This window comes from Wyeomyia smithii, chromosome 2, assembly GCF_029784165.1.
Source record: "Wyeomyia smithii strain HCP4-BCI-WySm-NY-G18 chromosome 2, ASM2978416v1, whole genome shotgun sequence".
Classification (NCBI taxonomy): Eukaryota; Metazoa; Arthropoda; class Insecta; order Diptera; family Culicidae; genus Wyeomyia; species Wyeomyia smithii.
In genome coordinates, this window is record NC_073695.1 from 100,661,136 (window position 1) to 100,681,173 (window position 20,038).

At 38.4% G+C, this 20,038-nt stretch overlaps 2 protein-coding genes across 2 annotated transcripts in view; both read left to right on the forward strand.

The window, feature by feature from the left end:
* The window catches only part of LOC129724685 (neurocalcin homolog), a 324,802-nt gene that overhangs the window by 7,055 nt on the left and 297,709 nt on the right, over positions 1 to 20,038 (forward strand). The window lies entirely within an intron of this gene.
* The window catches only part of LOC129724684 (neuronal calcium sensor 2), a 273,798-nt gene continuing 259,563 nt past the window's right edge, over positions 5,804 to 20,038 (forward strand). The window contains exon 1 of the mRNA XM_055679786.1: positions 5,804 to 5,826. The gene's annotated coding sequence lies outside the window, so the exon portion shown is untranslated. The remainder of the gene's footprint in view (positions 5,827 to 20,038) is intronic.

The window sequence follows — 20,038 nt, forward strand, 5'->3', positions numbered from 1 at the left end:
GATTTTTCGGCGGAACCTTCTTCGCTATCGCGGTAGTGCATCGTGCAGGTGGTAGCAGTGCAGGGAGGTTAGGAGGGAGTCTCCTAACGTACCTTTCCTACCTTAGCACAAGAGCCTTTCGCGCCTGTGTTAGATGACTTTCTGCCAATCTGCCGCATGCGTGCTTTGTCGTACTTGTAGTTCAGCAGAAGGCTCTCTACCGCCATCAGGTTAGTAGACTGTTGGTCCAGCTACACCTTCGACAGTTTTTCCAGTAATGTTTCGATGATATACTCACCATGCACGTGTAGAGAAACCGTCGTTCTGGTTTTGCAGTAGACGGAGTATTCTCTCATTTGTGGTGTCCACACTGTCCTGGAAGTACCCTATGGATCATAGGGCCTTTGGCAGGTCTTTGGTGTGCAAGACACGGAGGTGTGCTTCCTCTCACAGTTTGAGAGAACATGCCGTAGTCTCCAGCCACCTAGCTGTGTCGTTGTCGGCACAGTCAAGTTGTAGGGTACCGGTTTTTAGACGGCAGCTCCTGAATTCGGGCCTAATGGCAGACTGGATAGTCAATCGATGTGATTGACATGCTCCAGCATCTCCCTATAAGTTACCCCTGTTGTTTGTCGCGGTGCAGGTGGTTACGTGCATGCCAAGTCCCGGAGCTTTATGCTGCTCGGGCCTTCAGCGCTCGTGTTTGGCGACGCTGTCTTTGTCGACCGTTGTCGCTTATTTGCGACCTGACCTGGCCTCCTCACATGAGTGGCCTTGGCTTAGCAGTCTCTCTAGGCGCCGCCGTTGCGATTGGGAGAACCGTTTGACAGAAACACGAGATGACTCAGGTTTCCCTTTGTCATTCGACTGCGTCACCGGATCGGGAAGACAGTCCGTCGGGCTCTCCCCTTTCCCTTTCCTTGTTAACTTCGTTAGCGGCTGGGAATTTGTTAAAAGCTATTACAACAGCCATTGTTGAAGGCTATTGCAACCATCCTCCTTTCCAGGGGCTTTGGACCCTTCTGCTTCAGTTCTCAATAATTTAAGTCTATTCGTAAAGTCTAAACTTAACTAAAGAGAACCGTCACAGGCGGAGTTGAGTACTACTTTCTGAATAACTCTAGTAGTATAATCTCTTTCCCGCTCACGAGGTTTTCATTATTTAAAAGTTGACGGGTTAAAATTGGGCAAAATACTTTATAGACTAATTGAAGTTAGTGTAGAATATTCCACTTTGAAGAAAAAGGTGAAATTTGAAATGATGCTCTGAGCGCAGCAGGGATTTTTTTTTCAAAACACGAAAAAAATTGTGCATTTAACTATTTGAAGTACCGTGGAATGGGGTGAAATTGATCAGTGGGGTGAAATTGATCACCTGAAAATTCGTGATGAAAAATACTTATCAAAAGATATTGCTCTTACAACACTATGCAATGTTAACGTGTCCTTGAACGCAACTTTTGCATGAGTCGCATACCTGTCAAAGTTAACCCTTGCCTGCCCGGTGCAATTTTTCATATTTTCGAAAAATTCTTCCAACTCAGTCAAAACTCAATCAAATTTGATCAAACAAGTTTCCAAATAACAAAAAAAAAGTATTGAATTTGCTTAAAGTAATCTTAGTTGAGGGTTAATTACGTTAAATTTGGAGAAGTGAGTAAAGTTTGATAAAAGCTCAAAAAATGTAATTTTCAGCAAGGAACATTCTATACCATTAAAGAAATACTGATGAATTCGCAGGAAACCACAAAGATTTTAATTTCAGAGCTAGTTTTTGAGCTTTTGCATCAAACCGAATTGAAATCGGTCTAACGACGATCGAATAAGAGCAAATTGAGCAACAAGCAGCTCGTGAACCAAAATAAACAAATTTTTAACCTGAAATATCGTTATTTTCGTTTCCAAACTAGGTGTAAATGATATTTTTCAGTACAGAAATCATCATTTATCTTTAGCACATCGAAAAAAAAAGCACGTTGCCAAAAGAATGTATGGATTTCAATGGTGATCAATTTCACCCCAAATTACCTCATAGAATTATCTAATTTATTTCATGAAGTAGACGATAGAAAATTCACCAATAGCCATAGAGGTTTACTGGAGCACATACCAGTACTTGTTTTAAAATTATACTATTTCGGGAAAAATGTACATGAAGCTAGTTAATTGGAAATTGTTATAAAAATTGATCAATTTCACCCCGTTCCATGGTATTCGTTCGAAATTATCAAAAAAGAAAATGAAACAATGTAGTTTTCGAAGAAAAAACTAAGTTCACGACCATTTGATGAATTATATCTGATGAAATATGAAAAAACAATTCCTCTTCATCCAATGTTCCTTTTGCATATTTCGAACACCTAGAGTGCGTGAAGCGATCACATTGGGAACATCTCTGGTTGTCTTTTTATGCTGGCCAATATAATTTATAGCAGGTTGAATTTTTCGTCATCTGTGTGCCCAGTGGTGCTCTGAGGCACCATATAAACAAGCAAAGTAAATAAAAATTGCTAATTTCATGATTCATTGCAGTCAATGAACAATAGATCAACGTTAAATTCATTTTTATTCTGAAACCAATTAATGAATGTTGTTAAAAAAAAAACGAAAAAATCACAATATTTTTCATCGTAAAATGCAGACTTTCTTCTGTAGTTTTCTTTATAACAATTTTCACATTGATTTAAGCTGTTATTTAATATGCCAACTTTAAAGTGTATTATAAATTCATAATTTTGTAGAAAAAAAAAAGTCAAACAAACTATTTTCTGTCAAGACATGGTCAATACAATTTTTGGTGCTCCAGAGTCACCACGAGCGGGAAAAAGTTAAAGGTTAACTGAATGTCTTTCTTTTAATTGGTAATAAATAACTTCATTATTGTTTATATTTTCATTACAATAGCCGCACATAATAGTTCTGTAAAATCCGTAAGCTCTGTCAAGGAAGTTTTAAATGAATAATGAAAACAGAAAGTGAAGAATAAAAATAATAAACCTATTGTTGTCTCACTCTAGATGACGTCATGTCTTTGACCAAAAATTTACACTTTCCATTATAACTTTTTCCCATTATTTTTTACATTTTTCAATCCTACAAAGTTGTGCGATTTTCATGGGCCCATAATTTTTCTGAAGATTGTAAAACGCTGTCTATAAAAAAGCGCAAATAGCGATGTTTACGTGGTTGAGAATGTAAATGCTTATACAGTTCATCGGCTTCATGCAATAAATTGGCTTAAATCTAATAATTTCGATATTAGATCTCATTTCTTTCAATGACCGGACTTTCATTGAAAATTCACACTGGTGGCACTGATGATCAATTTGAGACAGTGAAAATGCTGATTTGTCATTTTCGTTTGCACTGTCGAAAATTTGCAGCCTTGCACTGTGCATTGTTTCGATTCTCTGAAGTTACTGTGTTGGTTTTAAAAAATGACGGCTTGAACCGATTTTCGGCCTTTGGGCGTAATCCCGGTTCCGGCATTTGACCCTTCTACAGTCGAATACCCTACAGAAACGAAGAAAACTATAACAATAAGATTAACTGCGTTACGGAATTTCATATGTCTTTATATATATGATATATGATTGAAAAGAAATTTTTCCAGTTTTCAATTTCCAAAACCACGTCTATTGACATTTGAGTGAAAAATAACACTTGAGTCAGAATGGTCCAAAAACTTGTGGAAAAACCACGTGTCGTCTAGTCGATAGTTTCAGTAAGTTTCATCAAAATAAAAAATGTTCATTCTTGGTTTCCAGTGGAACAACACAACTTTGAATTGGTGACAACGAGCTTTGTCAGAAAATGGCACTCAAATTAAAGACCAAAATTTAAAGCAAAATAGAAAAAAAAAACATTTGAGCTGCAAAGTAGTTTATATAAATGTTATCCTTCTTCTAGTTAATAGGAATCTAATAAGATTTGTGACTTTCTATGGTATCATCTTTCTATTTTTAATGGAATGAAAATAGTAGAAAATAGTAAAGCTGTTACTTCAGTTGCGTAGTTAAGTAAACATCAAAGTAAGTGCAATGAACAATAATACAATTCATGTTCAACGTAGCACAGAAATTGATAGTGAAAGCGAAATTGCTTTCAACACCATAAATCATAAGCTATCTACAAAGGCGAAGCTACAAATCCGACAACAGTTTGCCAAATTCTTTACTCGTGATACTTAACAATGACGATGTTAGCTAGTAGCTATTTCACATCACGTGGATTGTTCGCTCAGCTTTTAACACCCACCTTTGTCACATTCGAAAACATTTGCCACCCCGTAACGTAATGCTAATACCGATCGCAAATCAAAACAAGCACCACCGGTAAACGATTTCTTTCTTACGGTGCTTCCCCTTCTTACTATCGTGCTGCGGTACACTCCTAGGGTTACTTACCCACTGCACCGATCTTAACAGTGGCAAATTTACACCCGGCACTTCAAAGGGGAGCGGACAAACCATGCTTCCACCGGTTACCAATTTCAATCGCAGAGTCTGCTTTCGTTATACATGCATCGGTAATAGCAGTGTGTGCTTCTCTCGAATTTTCATCGCCCGGTTGTACCAACGCCTCACCTCATCTTTCTGTTGTCCGGCTGACTGATGGGGACAGTGTCGATTGGCGTTTTGCCAGCCCGCCCGGTTCGAGCCAGGTAGGGATCATCCTGCCTCGTTCACACCGGAACATGCTTACACTACACACCACGACCAGAGCCGAATCACACCACAGTATGTACCGAATCTGCTTCGTTCATGGTCGATCCCGACAGGGAATGTGACGAAAAGAGAGGATTATAAATTTAACACCAGCGACGGACGATTGGAATAATGCTTAGTGGGTTGGGTTCAGTGGGAAAAATTGTCGCACTTTCTTGCCATGAATCTTCCGGGCCGAACGCGAGGAGCGTTGTTTTTGATGTTTTTTTTTGTCGTGACAGGAGCTCTAGAGGAATTGGGATTTGCTTGATGGGTTTATTAACACTATGCATTTGAAAATTCGAAGTAAACTCAAAGAGATAAAAATAACTCAATGTAGTTGTGGGTTGAGTCTGTGACACAATAGCGCAATGCAAGTTTTCTTTTCGAATCAAGTTGATTCCAACGTAATGAATTCAAATTTGTTGCGTTTCTTTTATGTTTTCAGGGTAATTTCATAGCTATACTTAATGAGCGAAGTTCATGTTTGCTTCTATTTCCCCTATTTTTAAATCATATTGTCGCTGAACTGTATGTGAATTCAATATATCCACGGACATACGTATGTGCATCAAATACGTCAATTGCGACAGCGCTCAGAATACAATTTAAATTCCTTGCTGCCGTAGCTGTCAAAGTGTTTTTTCCTCTTTCGTAAAACCAATTCTTGTGACAAACATAAAACGCTGTATGCGATGAAAAAGTTTTTTTTTCTGAGGAAGGAGAAAATTATCCTGGTTTCCTGCACACGGAAAATATAGTTTTGTCATTACATCATCTACTAAATTCAGTAATAGAACAAACAACTCTTCCAAAAACCATGACGTAGTCGATTCTCACCTTAATTTTCCTGTTCAACAATGGCACGGTCAGATGTGTTAGTTCGAAAAGTTGTATATTTTTTATCTCGATAGTTGTGTTCATCAGAATTGTTTAGAAATAGGTAAAATTACGTTTAAGAGTGAAAACCAAAGAAACGAAATGCTCTAGAGCTACCGAAACTGCAAGCGATTCGACAGTTCTTCGATCCTATTCGTCGTCCTGCCTACAATCAACGTTATTTTCGTCCAGTACCTCAAGCTTCTCCTCCGCGTGTCAGCAGATACGAGCAGCCTCTTCAGGAGTTTTTTCATTGACAAAGGTAAGTGAATCTAGTTCAGACTATGCAAACATAACATATACCTAGGTTACCATCCCGAAATTTATACCGAGCATCAAATAAGCGTTGTGAGAAACGTAGCTCTCAGGCAGAGTAGTCGACCAATTAAATTTGCTCCAATTTTTCTTTATTTGTATGGTTATACGTTTTATCCGCTTCGTCTTCTACCTATTTCTTCATAGCGCCAACCATATCGCATAATCTCGCAATCCAGGGGAGGATTTGCCTCGGAGTGATACGAAACATCACGGCGAAGTCCATTACAAGTTCGGTGTTATCCTTGGGAGACAAGGAAAATAATGATGTTTTTAAGTCACTCTCCGAGCAGCAGATCGAAAGATAACACATGCTATTCGCTGCAGCGCCATGATCCGATCGTACTCGGCAATGTCACAGTATGTACTCCTAGAGTCGGCCACAACGACGCTGTCCCCGCCGTCGTTGCCGCCACCGTGAAAAACAAGGCATGTAAGCTCCGTGACTGCGCGCAATTTCGCTTTGTTTTTACTTCTAATCCTCCTTTGTGCGGCTGTCCGCGTTGTAGCACGGTTAATGCAGTAGAAGTCTAGTGTATTGATGATTCAATCGGCGGTTGGCCGGGCTCGCGTTGAGTATTATTTTTTTTTTTTAAGGGGGGATTTGTTAGTAGCTTAAGTATTTATGATAAATATTATTAAATAATGAGTATGTGTGTCCAATCACAAATGGTGACTTCTCAACACTGTTAGAAATTTGTAATTTTAATTGTTAGGATTTGTTTGCTTTCGCAATTAGGACTTATCATTCGTAGGGATTTAAACCTACTTGTCAGAAAAGGGGAAGTAAACTTACAACTAACTTAATTGCTAACTTATTGGCTATAAAGAGAGCTTATCGTAGCAATTGAGGATTTCAACGATTTTTGTCGAAAATTGTTAATAATTTCATTTGACATAGCTTCTAATGGTTCAACACCAGTAAGTCTATGTAATTCGAGTGAACCAAACCAAGGAGGACGCTTCAAAATCATTTTCAGAATTTTATTCTGAATCCTTTGGAGCGTTTTCTTCCTTGTTGAACAGCAACTTGACCAGATCGGTACAGCATAAAGCATTGCTGGTCTAAAAATTTGTTTGTAAATCAAAAGTTTGTTCTTTAAACTAAGTTTAGAATTCCTGGTAATGAGAGGATATAAACATCTCGTATATTTGATGCACTTGGCTTGTATACTCTCAATGTGCTCTTTGAAAATAAGTTTTTTATCATAAATTAGTGACATCATTCTGTTAAGAATAATTATCTCAAACAGTTTACTTATTGAAGAAAGAAAACTGATTGGTCGATAACTTGAAACTTCAGCTGGGTTCTTATCCGGTTTTAAGATTGGAGTAATTTTTGCGTTTTTCCATAATTTGGGAAAATATGCAATTTTAAAGCAGCAATTGAAAATTTTCACTAAAAATTCCATTGTGCTCTCAGGGAGATGTTTGATTAGTATATTAAAGATTCCATCGTCACCAGGTGCTTTCATATTTTTGAAATTTTTAATAATTGATTCAATCTCATTCAAGTTAGTTTCAATTATTTCTGCAGGTAAAAAATTTTGGGAAGAAATTAAATCAAATTGGCGTGTGACTTCATTTTCAATTGGACTCACAAAATTCAAATTTGAGTTATGAACACTCTCAAACTGCTGAGCAATAAATAGTTTTAAAAACAGGGTCACGAGAACGTTGATATTGACGTCTGCGGACATTTTTCAAACGAATTAGAAGTTGAAGATTTTCGTCAATTATTGGTGAATCAAATTTCATTTGAGCCTTTGGACCAGAATAATTCCTGGCATCAACAATTGCACATTTTAATGCTTCCAAAGCGGAATTAATATTCACTTCGTTCTGCAAATCATGCTCATTATTGAAATTTCTCTCAATATGAGTTTTGTATCTTTCCCAATTAGCCTTGTTATAATTAAAAACAGAGCTCATAGGGTTTAAAACTGATTCATGTGATAAAGAAAAAGTTATTGGAAGATGGTCAGAATCAAAGTCAGCATGTGTAATCAAATCAATTGTTGAAGGGTTTCTTACAGAAGAAAAGCATGTAGGACTATTCGGAGACAAAATAGAATAGTATCCTGAAGAACAATCATTGAATAAAATTTTGCCATTGGAATTACTTTGAGAATTATTCCATGAACGATGTTTAGCGTTAAAATCGCCGATTATGAAAATTTTCGAACGATTTCTGGTGAGTTTTTGTAAATCACCTTTAAAAAAAAATTGTGCTCGCGTGTGCATTGAAATGGTAAATATGCTGCGGCAATAAATAAAATCCCAAGTTCAGTTTGAACTTCAATTCCCAAAGTTTCAATAACTTTCGTCTCAAGATGGGGAAGAGCACGATGTTTGATTCGGCGATGAATAAAAATTGCAAATCCACCGCCGGAACCCTGAATCCTATCATATCTATGAACCACGTAATTGGGATCATATTTTAATTTTATGTTAGGTTTCAAAAATGTTTCAGTAATAATTGGAATATGCACATTATTTACTGTTAAAAAATTAAAAAGCTCATTCTCATTGGCCTTCAATGAGTGAGCATTCCAATTTAATATTATAATTGTTTTATTTAAAATCATTACTAAATTTTAAATTAGAAACAATTTTAATAGTAAAATTTGTGCCTATTTGGCTTCAAACATTGATTTTGCCTGCAACATGGCGTTCATAAGATCGAACATTGCCTGTTGCAAAAAAAGAAAGTTTACCTGCCGTAATAGGCCCCAGGCAGTTGACATTAGAAAAAATATTTTCAGCAGCAATATTAGCTGGGGTAATAGGTGTACAATTATTTTCTAGCGTGTTTTGCTTACCCATATTAACGGTCATTTTCAAACTACCAACACTAGGCGGTATAATGTTCGAACTACCTGTAACTTGTGCATAAGTTAAACGGGTATGCAAATGAGTAGGTAAACTATGCGTCACTGGTACGCTTGGAGAATTTTGTTTTGAAGTTGGTTTCAATTGAGAAATTGAATTTTGTTTACCTTGCCTTGCCTTAACAATTGCTAAACGGGCTGGGCATTGATAAAAATTCGACATATGGTTGCCATTACAATTCGCACAGCGAAAATTTTTACTCTCTTTCAAAGGACATGTGTCCTTTTTGTGAGAAGAGTCTCCACAATTAAGACATTTTTGGTCCATGTTACAGAATTTGGAACCATGGCCATAACGTTGGCAAGTACGGCATTGGGTGATATGCTTTTCACCTCCGCCATACTTCCTATAAATTTCCCACTTTACATGCACATTAAACAAAGCATGTGCTTTTTCAAAAAATTTTAAGTTGTTAACCTCATTTCGGTTAAAATGAATTAAATAATTAGTAAGGGAAATTCCAGTGCGCTGACTGTTTTCGCCTCGTGATTTTTGTTTCATCAGAATTACTTGGGTCAAAGTAATTTTGATCTCATCAACGGTTTGATCGTTGGTGAGACCTTTCAATACGACCTTGAACGGCTTGGCCTTCTTCGTATCATATGTAAAAAATTTATACATCTTTTCAGTTAAATACTGAATAAGACGATTCCAATCTTTCAATGTTTGGGCCAGTAAACGGCATGCGCCTCTTCGGCCAATTTGGTAAGTAACTTTGACGTTGGAGAGAAACGTAGAAAGTTCTCTTTTAAAAATATTAAATTCAGAAGCAATAGTTACCACAATAGGTGGAACTTTCTCCTTTTTTACAGAAATTTCACTTTGAATAGTTTTACTTTCGAACATTTCAATTTCGCCAAATTTTCACTGTATAAGCTAGTTTCAGAAAGAGATGCCTCTCTTTTCCTGTCATTTCAGGTGATACGAAAAAAGTTCAAAAATAATATCAAATTGCAAGTATTGAGAAAGAAAGAAATAGGTAGTCTTGACAAAGACTGATGTAAGTTAACTTCCAGGTAATCTTTAAAAGACACACTGACAAAACACAAACTTTGAAGCTATAGGCAGTCAAAGACCAGTCCACAAGCAACCGAAAATACGTCTGATCTGTCGGGCAGCTCAAGACGCACTGACGCGTTGAGTATTATGGTTATGCTATTTATATGTTGGTGTCAGTTTAGAGCATTAAACATGATGCGATGGTTGAACTGAGCGTGTGTAGCTTGTTTTTTAATTGCTGTTTGCCTTAAAACATCATGAGCTACTTGTTTAGTTTGCTGCGTTTTGTTAGCAAATGGTAATAACCCAAGCCTTTAACTGAATATGATGAAAATTGTTCTAGAGTAATTTCATGTAGAATATAGCTAATACAGGTCGGATTCAATCATATTCAGTCTCCATTTTTTTGCCTTTCTCCTAGAAAGGTATAGCAATCACTGGAAAAGCCAAAGGTATAAAAGTGGTCCCAATGGCCGAATGTCGTATACCACTCGACCCCTTTCGACGAACTGAGCATTTTCTGTATGTATGTGTGTATGTGTGTGTGTATGTGCAACTTTTTTTTCTCACTCACTTTTCTCAGAGATGGCTGGACTGATTTTCATTAAATTAATTGCAAATGAAAGGTCTAGTTGCGCCATGGGTTGCTATTGAATTTCATTGTAATCGGATTTTTAGTTTAGAGGTTATGTATCAAAATGTAAAAATCACGAAACATCAATATCTCAGAATCCACACAACCGATTTCAATAAAACTGGTTTCAAATGATCGGGCTGTCTCCAGAACTCTTAACTTTTAAATTTCGTTATGATTGAACATATGGTTCAAAAGTTATGTAAAGAAAAGTTATCCTGAGGTTGTTTAAACTCACTCATTTTCCTCAGAGATGACTGAACCGATTTTCACACAATTAGTGTCAAATGAAAGGTCTAGTTGCCCCATAGGTTGCTATTGAATTTCACTGCAATCGGATTGTAACTGTGTCCGTTGTTCATAAAAATGTGAAATCACATATAGAAAGTAAACATATTGACTTTCTCCTAACGATCACAGGCTAATAGAAAGGTAGAAAAGTGATCCAAATGGCCGAATGTCATATACTACTCGACTCAGTTCGACGAATCGAGCATTTTCTGCATATATGCATGTATAGGTGTATATGTTTGTGTGTGGGTGTGTGCGTGTGCATGTGCACCTTATTTTTCGCACTCGCTTTTCTCAGAGATGGTCTGACCGATTCTTTCTATCTTGGTGTCAACTTAAGGGTCTATTTGCCGCTTAGGTTGCTATTGAATTTCATTGTAATCAAACTTTTATTTTTGGCGCTGCTTCAGAATGTGAAAATCGCTCTTATATCTCAGAAGCTATGAACATAGTTGAATTCAAATTAATGGGCTTTTAAACCCTTAAACAATGAATTTCATAATGTTTAAACATGTGGTTTGAAAGTTATAGAAAGAAACGTAACCCGCAGACTGTTTAAAACTAAAGCTACGATCACAATATGTGGCTACAACATCATTTAAATTTGATATTGTACTATTTCAATGTTTGAAGTTGAAATTAAAAGTCATTTCTGTCATTTCACTTTTTGCCTTTCTCCTAGAAAGGTGTAGCAATCACTGCAAAAATTAAAGGTTTAAAAGTGCTCAAAAGGGCCGAATGACGTATACCACTCGACTCAGTTCGACGAGCTGAGCATTTTCTGCATGTGTGTGTAATGCTCTCCCAATCTAACTCAATTTTCTCAGAGATGGCTGAACCGATTTCAATGAAATTAATTGCAAATGAAAGGTCTAATTGCCCTATAAGACCCTATTGAATTTTATTGTAATCTGATTTCTAGTTTAGAGGTGATGTATCAAAATGTAAAAATCACGAAACATCAATATCTCAGAAACTACACAACCGATTTTAACAAAATTGGTTTCAATAAAACCAAACGGGCTACCTAAAAAACCCTTAACTTTTGAATTTTATGAAGATTGAACATGTGGTTCAGAAGTTATGGAAAGAAACGTGTTCTGGAGACTATTTAATCTCACTCATGTTTTTCTGGGATGGCTGGACCGTTTTTTTATAAAATCAGTGTCATATGGAAGGTCTTGTTGCCCCTTAAGACCCCAATGATGTTTTTTTGCAAACGAATTATTACTTTGCCTGTTATGTTTAAAAATGTGAAGTCCAGCTATGAAAAGAAACATATTACGAAAACTATTTGGACTTACTCACTTTTCTCAGAAATGGTAAACCCGATTTCCACAGAATTAATATCAAATGAAAGGTCGAGCTGTCTCATAACACCCTATTGAATTTTGCTGTAATCGGACTGTAACTTCGTCTGTAATGTATCGAAATGTGAAAATCACGAAACTTCATTATCTTAAACTACACAACCGATTTGAACAATATTGATATCAGATGAACGTGCTAGTTAAGGGTTGACTGATGAATTATGTTTGAACACGTGTTTTCAAAGTTTGGCTGCCCTATACGTTACCTTTTCATTTGATCGTGATCAAACTTAAGCAATCGTTATGTTTTAATTTGTAAAACAACGAAAGTCTATTATCTCAAGTATAACACGACTTATTTGAACATAACTAGTGTCATACAAACGAGTCATCTCTCAAACTTACAAATAACAAACTTGATATCAATTTGATATGTGGTTCAAAAGTTTTGGAAAGAAAAGAAATTCAAAGACTATTCAAAACTATACCTGCTTTGATCAATATATATGGCCTCAACATGATTTAAATGTGGTATCGTACTATCTAAACGTTCCCGGTATCGCTCGTGATTAAATTGTTCGAAATTTAGAGTCATTTCTTTTATTTCGCTATTTCTTAATCACTAACATTACGTCAAATTAATATTTTATACTTTAATTACAACTTCAATATTTTAGAATCCAAAGAGTGAATATACCTTTATTGGATATAAGCATTCCTGTAAATCTATTTTTACAAATAATAAGTTTGAATGAGAAAGGCTGAGTCTGACCGTTAGGTGGATTAATTTAGGTTTTTACTATATAATATTCCTATGTAATATCTTCTGTATAGTGGATATAAAAAATGATTGCGACAGACAATAGTTTGCCAATTTTAAAATAGCCATAACTTAACGAAAAATGAATCAATTTTCACGCGGTAGGTTTCATTTTACCGGAAATGTTTCCTGGTTTCTTAGTATTATCTGCAAACTAGACAAACTAGACGGACACCGGAAACGTTCCGGATTTTGGGTGTGTGTGTCAAAATGTACATTTTTACAACGTGAAAAACCTTCATGACATCTTATTTTTTTTACATTTGTATGTTGCCAACAAACTAGAATTCATTCCGAGTTCATTTGTATTTGTAAACTTTTTTGTGAAAATTTATTTGGACTCACGTTTGAAAAGGTCTGAAGTATTTAAACCTCTGTCGCATAATTCTATATTTCGTAATAATGACGAGAAAAAGCTATAGGTTGTCAATGGATAATTTCTAGAATAACGTATTCTATAAACGCCGCTTATCACATTTCAGTTTTAGATTTTTCATATATCTAGCTAAACATTTCAAAAGGTCCTATCTGATATCATCGTTTTCCTGGAGCGTCTTTTCATTCTGGTAACGGTTCAGCTTTAGTAACTTTCCCAAGCGTGGTTTTCGTTCAGAAGGCTAGAGTGATCCTTTCGCTATCAACTTGTGCAAATAACGTGTCATAAAAGGTGTTTAATAAGTTGTGGTGATTAAATGAAAGTGATCGTTCAGGAAATCGTTCAAAGCAGATAGGACCTTTTGAAATGTTTCTCTAGATATAAGGCTGATACAAATTTTGAATAGTTTTTATGTCTACGATCAAAAAAAAAGCTAAGCGGAAGGCAAAAAATAAGTAACACTGAGAAGAAAGAAAAGAATAGCTTTCATGAAAAATTGTGTGCAAGTTACGACGTTTGTAACTTGCATGCAAAATTGTGTTGAAAAATATCACATTATTATCATTATTAAAAACTTTGCTTGCCTTTTGATGACACTTTCACTGTCTTTGGACTTGTTTGTGTTAAATTTAGCATATACGCTGTCGAAAAGTCAATAATATTAACAAAACGGCTTTAACTTTTTTTCTTCCCCTTCCAATGTTCAACAGTTTTGAAGGGGGGGGGGGGGGGTCATAAAATGAAAATGAAATTTGTATCGGCCTAAATAGAAAAAGAATTCCTTCTTTATATATTCAAGTCTATATTTAACAATGGTAAACACTGGGTCTGCCCTAGACTTCTAACTAGTATAAAAGAAGAATTAAAGTTTTTTAACCATTTTTAGAGACCCAAATTAGTTTTTCCATAAACCAACATAGAAGCGACCAACCCGGCGAACAATTACCCTGCCGCACTTCGTCGCGCTTTTGCATACACTAGAGGCTCCAAAATTCCCAGCAATGATTAAAAAGCTATAATATTTTTAGAGCAACTATTTTGAAATTAAGGGTAAGTTTGTTTTCGCTTTTGTCGACTAGTGTAATCGTGTACTATTTGTTTCGCTAAAATTTGGTTTTGATTAAAATTGGTTTTTAAGCGACACTTTGCTATTTGGTATCATCCGCTGAAGGAAAAAAAAAGGAAAATATACTTACTTTCTTGGCTAACGGACCGTTCACCGGTCTAGGGACGAACGAATTAAAGATGTCCAACTTCTTCTATTTTGGGCAGCCGTTCTCCAGTCTCCTCGTACACCAGCAGATCGTGCATTTTCTTCCACCGCGCACATCTACCACGTGCGAAGCCTACCACGGAGTCGACGACCTCTTCCTTGTTTTCTACTGAAGATAGTTTTGGCGGTTCTCTCGTCAGTCATTCTGGCTACATGTCCAGCCCACTGAAGCCTGCCCTGCCTACCTTCATGCGTCGCCAAGTATTGATCGCAGAACTTAATGCTCAAAAACTCTGAGTACAGGCCGATCAGCTTCCTTCAGTGTCCATGCTTCATGACCGCAAAGGGCACCGGGAGTATCAGCGTCCTTTACAGCGCTAGTTTTATGCGAGTTTGCAAACTACGGGACTTTAGCTGGTTACGTAGCCCGTAGAAGGCCCTGTTTGCAGCTGCAACTCGTCGTTTCACTTCACGGCTCATATCGTTGTCACATGTCACAAGTGTACTAAGATAAACGAATTCGTCAACCACTTTAAATCGTTCCCCATCTATCTCCACCTCAGCATCAACACCATGGTAACTCCCACGCTCCCTGCCAGCTACCATGTATTTCGTTTTGGCAGTTTGGCAGTTAATGCAAGTTCCAATCTCGCTGCTTCTCTCTTAAAAGGTACGAAGGCCTCATCCACGGCCCTACGGTCGATACGATGATATCGATTTCGTCCGCAAAACCAAGAAGCATGTGAGACTTTGTGATGTTTCTTTGCACGTTTGCTCTTTGTACTGCACCTTCAAGGGCGATGTTGAACAGTAAGTTAGAGAGCACATCCCCCTGCTTCAGTGCATCCAACGTTACGAACGCGGCTGATTTCTCGCCAGCTATCCCCTCGCATGATTTCGATCCCTCCAGCGTCACACGACTCAGGTTAAATAGTTTCGTCGAGAAACCGTGTTCCAGCATGATCCGCCACAGCTCGTTTCTTTTCATTGAGTCGTGTGCCACCTTGGAATCCACAAACAGATGGTGCGTCTGCACATTATACTCCCGGAATTTATCGAGGATCTGTCGGGTGAAGATTTGATCCGTCGTGGAACGCCCCTGTCGAAAACCAGCCTGGAATTCGCCAACAAAGGATACCGTTAACGGTCTCAATCTGAAGAACAGGATACGGGAGAGCACTTTATATGCGGAGTTGAGCAACGTAATGCCTCGATAGTTGCAACAATCGAATCGATGATGAAGTCGTTCGGCTTTGCTCATCCGCCCAAATCCTTAGTATTATCTGGTGGATCGCCTAGTACAGCCGCTCGCTTCCCGCTTTTAGAAGTTCGGTCAGGATACCGTAAGCAGGTTGCCGTCCTTGTCATTACAAATGGCCGGCACAGGGAAATTCCTGCTTCTGACTCTGTTGACTGTTCTATAGAAGCTCCGCACGTCGTTTTGAGCATAGCTGTCCTCTGCGCTGGCGAGTACCTGCTCCTCGTACTCGCGCTTCTTCCGACGGTGGGTTCTATTTTTGGCAGCTCTTGCCACCCTGTACATCTCACTGTTCTGACGCGTAGCCGCAGTGAGCATGCGGCTCCTGGTACCGTCATCCTCATCTGTCGCCATCTGGCACTCGGCCCAGTCGTTAAGCTGTTTTCCACGCGTCGTACCTACCACCTCTCTCGCAGTCGTTTCGATGGCACCGTGGTTATTGCTCCACAACCCATTTATGTCTTCCACCACGATCCGTTGATCCAGCTCTCTGGCGTATTCTGCTGCCACGTCATCAGCCTTCAACCGTTGAATGTTGAAACGCGTCGTCCTCTCTGTGCGAGATTTCAGCACGTTCGAAAACCGTGCGCGGATCTTACAAACGACGAGGTAATGGTCAGAGTCAATGTTAGGTCCCCGAAAAGACCTTACATCAATAACATCCAAAAAGTGCCGACCGTCAATCAGTACGTGATCGATTTGGGAGCACGCTTCTTCATTTGGATGCCTCCAGGTGTGGTCCTGAATATTCAAACGCAGAAAATAGGAGCTAAATAGGGTCATTCCTCTGGCCGCGGCAAATTTTATCAGTCTCAGGCCGTTTTCATTGGTTGACGAGTGGAGGCTGTGCCTTCCAATGACCGGACGAAAGAATTCCTCTCTCCCAATCTTTGCGTTTGCGTCTCCGATGACGACTTTTACGTCGTGTTTTGGGCGCTCGTCATAGATGCGCTCAAGCTTGTCATAGAACTCATCTTTGACTGCGTCGATTTTGTCGTTTGTCGGTGCGTAAGTGTTGATTAAACTGTATTTGAAAAATTTACCCTTAATTCTCATCACGCATATACGGTCATCTACGGGCCTCCACCTTCTGTTTTCTGATTTCATTGTGGCTGCCATCTTAGATGTAGCTGGAGGGATACAGCACTCCATAATTCAACCGCCCGCTCCGGGTCAAACGCTGTTGTACGCCGCCCCTAATATGGGGACACAGCCGCGTATGGCCCCCTTCCCAGTCAGCATACAACCATAGTTTCCTCCAGGGGTTGGTTCACCGATGTCCGCTAAATTTACTCGTTTCCCGGTCGTCACCTGCCTCGTGGAGGTTGGGATAGAAGTTTCTGGACAGAGGTGAATGACCATACTAGGGTCTTAAGTTACACAAGTCCAGCCATTTGCCAACCTTCAAAATGCCTAATAAACATTAAAATGATCTGTCAAACCACATGTATATTATTCAAATGTTTATTAGGCATCTTAAACATAATTTTCTTTTAGGAATGTTAATTATCGAGGGACAAAACACTGAAATTTTAAGCGCTTTGAGGCACCCCTAAATCATGTCTGATGAGGCTGAAATTTTGCACAGGTTATTATTTTGGCAAATCGATCGGTTCTTAAAATTCATTTTTCCCATACATTCGCATATCGCCATCCTAGTCTATACTCATTGGTCCGATTCTTATCATTGTTTGGATTATTCGTAGTATATTTATTTTAGCATGCTACCTACTCGCGACGGTGCTGCCGTCTTGGGTGTAGCTGGCGAGACACAGCATTTCTTAATTCAACCGTCCGCTCCGTATCAGACGCTGTTTGAGTCGCTCCTAACCTGGAAACAGACGCTCAGGCAAGCTGCTCTTCAAGGAGAACAACTCCCCCTTCACGGTCAGCATACGACTAAGTTCCCACCGGTTCACCAATCTTCCCTTGGTTGCTCGTATCCCAGTCGGTACCACGTGGAGTTAGGAATATGAGTTGCTGGACATTCTGCTTTGGATCACACTGAGGTCTACTTTATGCCAACTAGTACGTGTGTACTGCTGGTACGCACTGCCCAGCCGTTCTGACGCCTTTTTCGAATCCGAAATGGCGACTTTCATTTCGTCGCAAGAAAAATAATAAAATACTCTACAATATTGGCATTCGGGAACCGACATGAAACATTGACCGTTTTGAGACGCCACTTTTTGAAATTCGATTGATCTGATTTTTTCGAGAAGACGAAACCTTGAGGCCTACTGCTGAACTAAATTTGAAAAGTCGATTTCCTTTAACATCCTAAGTATAATAGATTTAGAAGAAAACACAGGACAATTATCGAGTTCAACAAATTAGCCATAGTAGCATCTAAGCCACCATTACGGTCGGCTTACAATAACTGATATGAATAATTTGGCCTATATTACTATGCATTAGCCCGAATAAGCCCTGAATTCCCGCGAATATTTTACTTTCTTCAACTTTGGACAGCTACTGCGTCCACCTACCAAATTAAACTAACTTAATATGATTATTCTCTGTCAAGCGGCACTTATTGGTGTTTATAGAAGTATTGCCAAATGATGAAAATGTCATTGATTTTAATTTTAGGTCAAGAAATTACCAATGAGTCAAATGATGCCCATATTGGCTTGATTCGGGTTAACCAGCAGCGTATGAAAGTCTTAAAGCATTCGTAACATGGAATCCGGCAATTCGGAATCGTTTGGATCGATGAAGCTACCGATCAGGAAATTTTAGAAAAGACTTAATATTAAAATTTATCTTCTTTAACTTGGACGATTGCCATGTTTTGCGCTGTAGTAATGAAAAGTATCATTTCCTCAATACTCGTGATAAATCGAGTGCAATTACTGCCACGCTGCCCAGACTGTCTTACTGTTGGCAAGAAAGAAGTAGTATTCATTGGCATTAGGTCGTGGAATGAAGAACTGTTTTTTTTTTAAATTGATTTTACATATATCCGTGAGGAACTCTATATACCTCTTTCTTGCCCAAAATTAATATAAGATACTTAACAGAAAATCGTAAAAAATAATTTTGGGATTTTAGCAAAATAATTTCGTTTTCAATAACAGAACCTTGCTACGCAGAGCTATGTGTGGAATCATATCGTAACCGCTTGCAAAAAATAACCCTCTTCTGTAAACCAATAATCTTCTGGTTCCAAAAAGCCCATAATTCAATACAACTTATACAGTTTCACAACCTTTTCGTACTTTTATCGATAATACGACACGGTGGTTAAAGGCCCAAAGCGGGCACGTGCCATCCTTTCTAAAATGTTGGTCGATTAGGCGTCCACAGATTCGATAATTTCATTCCGGTGCGTTCGGGTCATATGTTGTTATTGTTTTGCGTCCTACTTTATCAATAACGAACCCGACCGAAGCGAGTAGTTTGTCTCTTGAGGGCTAGCAAGAATCACCCACAAAATCGAAGGTCACCGAACGAATGAGGGATAAGCGTCGTCATAATTTCGTTTGCTAGACTAGGAAGAACTAACGACCAAAAGCGACTATTAAGCCCGTCGGTCGTTACCCATCATCATCATCATCATCATCCTTACTATTACCATCATCATCGTCGTCTTTGCCGGTTGATGGTGGCGGTGAAAGGCCATAACTATACTGTTTTTTCTTCTCGTTCTGTAATGAAAACACTGTTGCAACCTTTTTGCAAGAAACGAGACAGAAATAATGTCATTTGATATATGTTTTTCACAGGTTTAAGTCTAAGACGAACGACCCTTTACCATAAATACACTAGAAAAAAAGACAGTGAGAGGGAAAGAAAGAAGTGAGGAACACTCGTGTAAATCACATTGTTTACGTGGCATATCGGGCTCATACTGTTTTCTATTGGAGGAAGTTGCACATAAAACTGCATGCCCAGTGATACATGCCATCATACTCGGATAAGATAGGTATGGAAAAGTAAAACTCTAGAAGCTAACTGTTTAGACTCTGTCTCTTTGGATTATACGTGGCAAACCACCACGCGTCTCCATTATTCCTCTATCTGTCCAGGTTATTTCGATTTTGCCTGAATATTTCTTTTCGGATTGCGTAGTTTCAACTTCAATAAAGATTTTCAATACGATAGCAGAACGCTACTTAGACCGTTGCTGTCACGAAAGCTTAGCTTTCGTCTAGCAGGACCGATCCTTCATAGCTCGAGCGCCGAACAAAGGCATCGAAGCGAAATTGCGTGTTCGTTATCGCGATTTAGAAGCAGTTAACTGTGTAGCGGCTTTCGTGTTTTTGCTTGCCCTTCTTCAGTATGATAAATTAAACAGTTCCAGTATATGCAAAATGTAGCCCCGTTTCTGTAGATCCCTGAATGGCTTAGGGCAATAAATTTA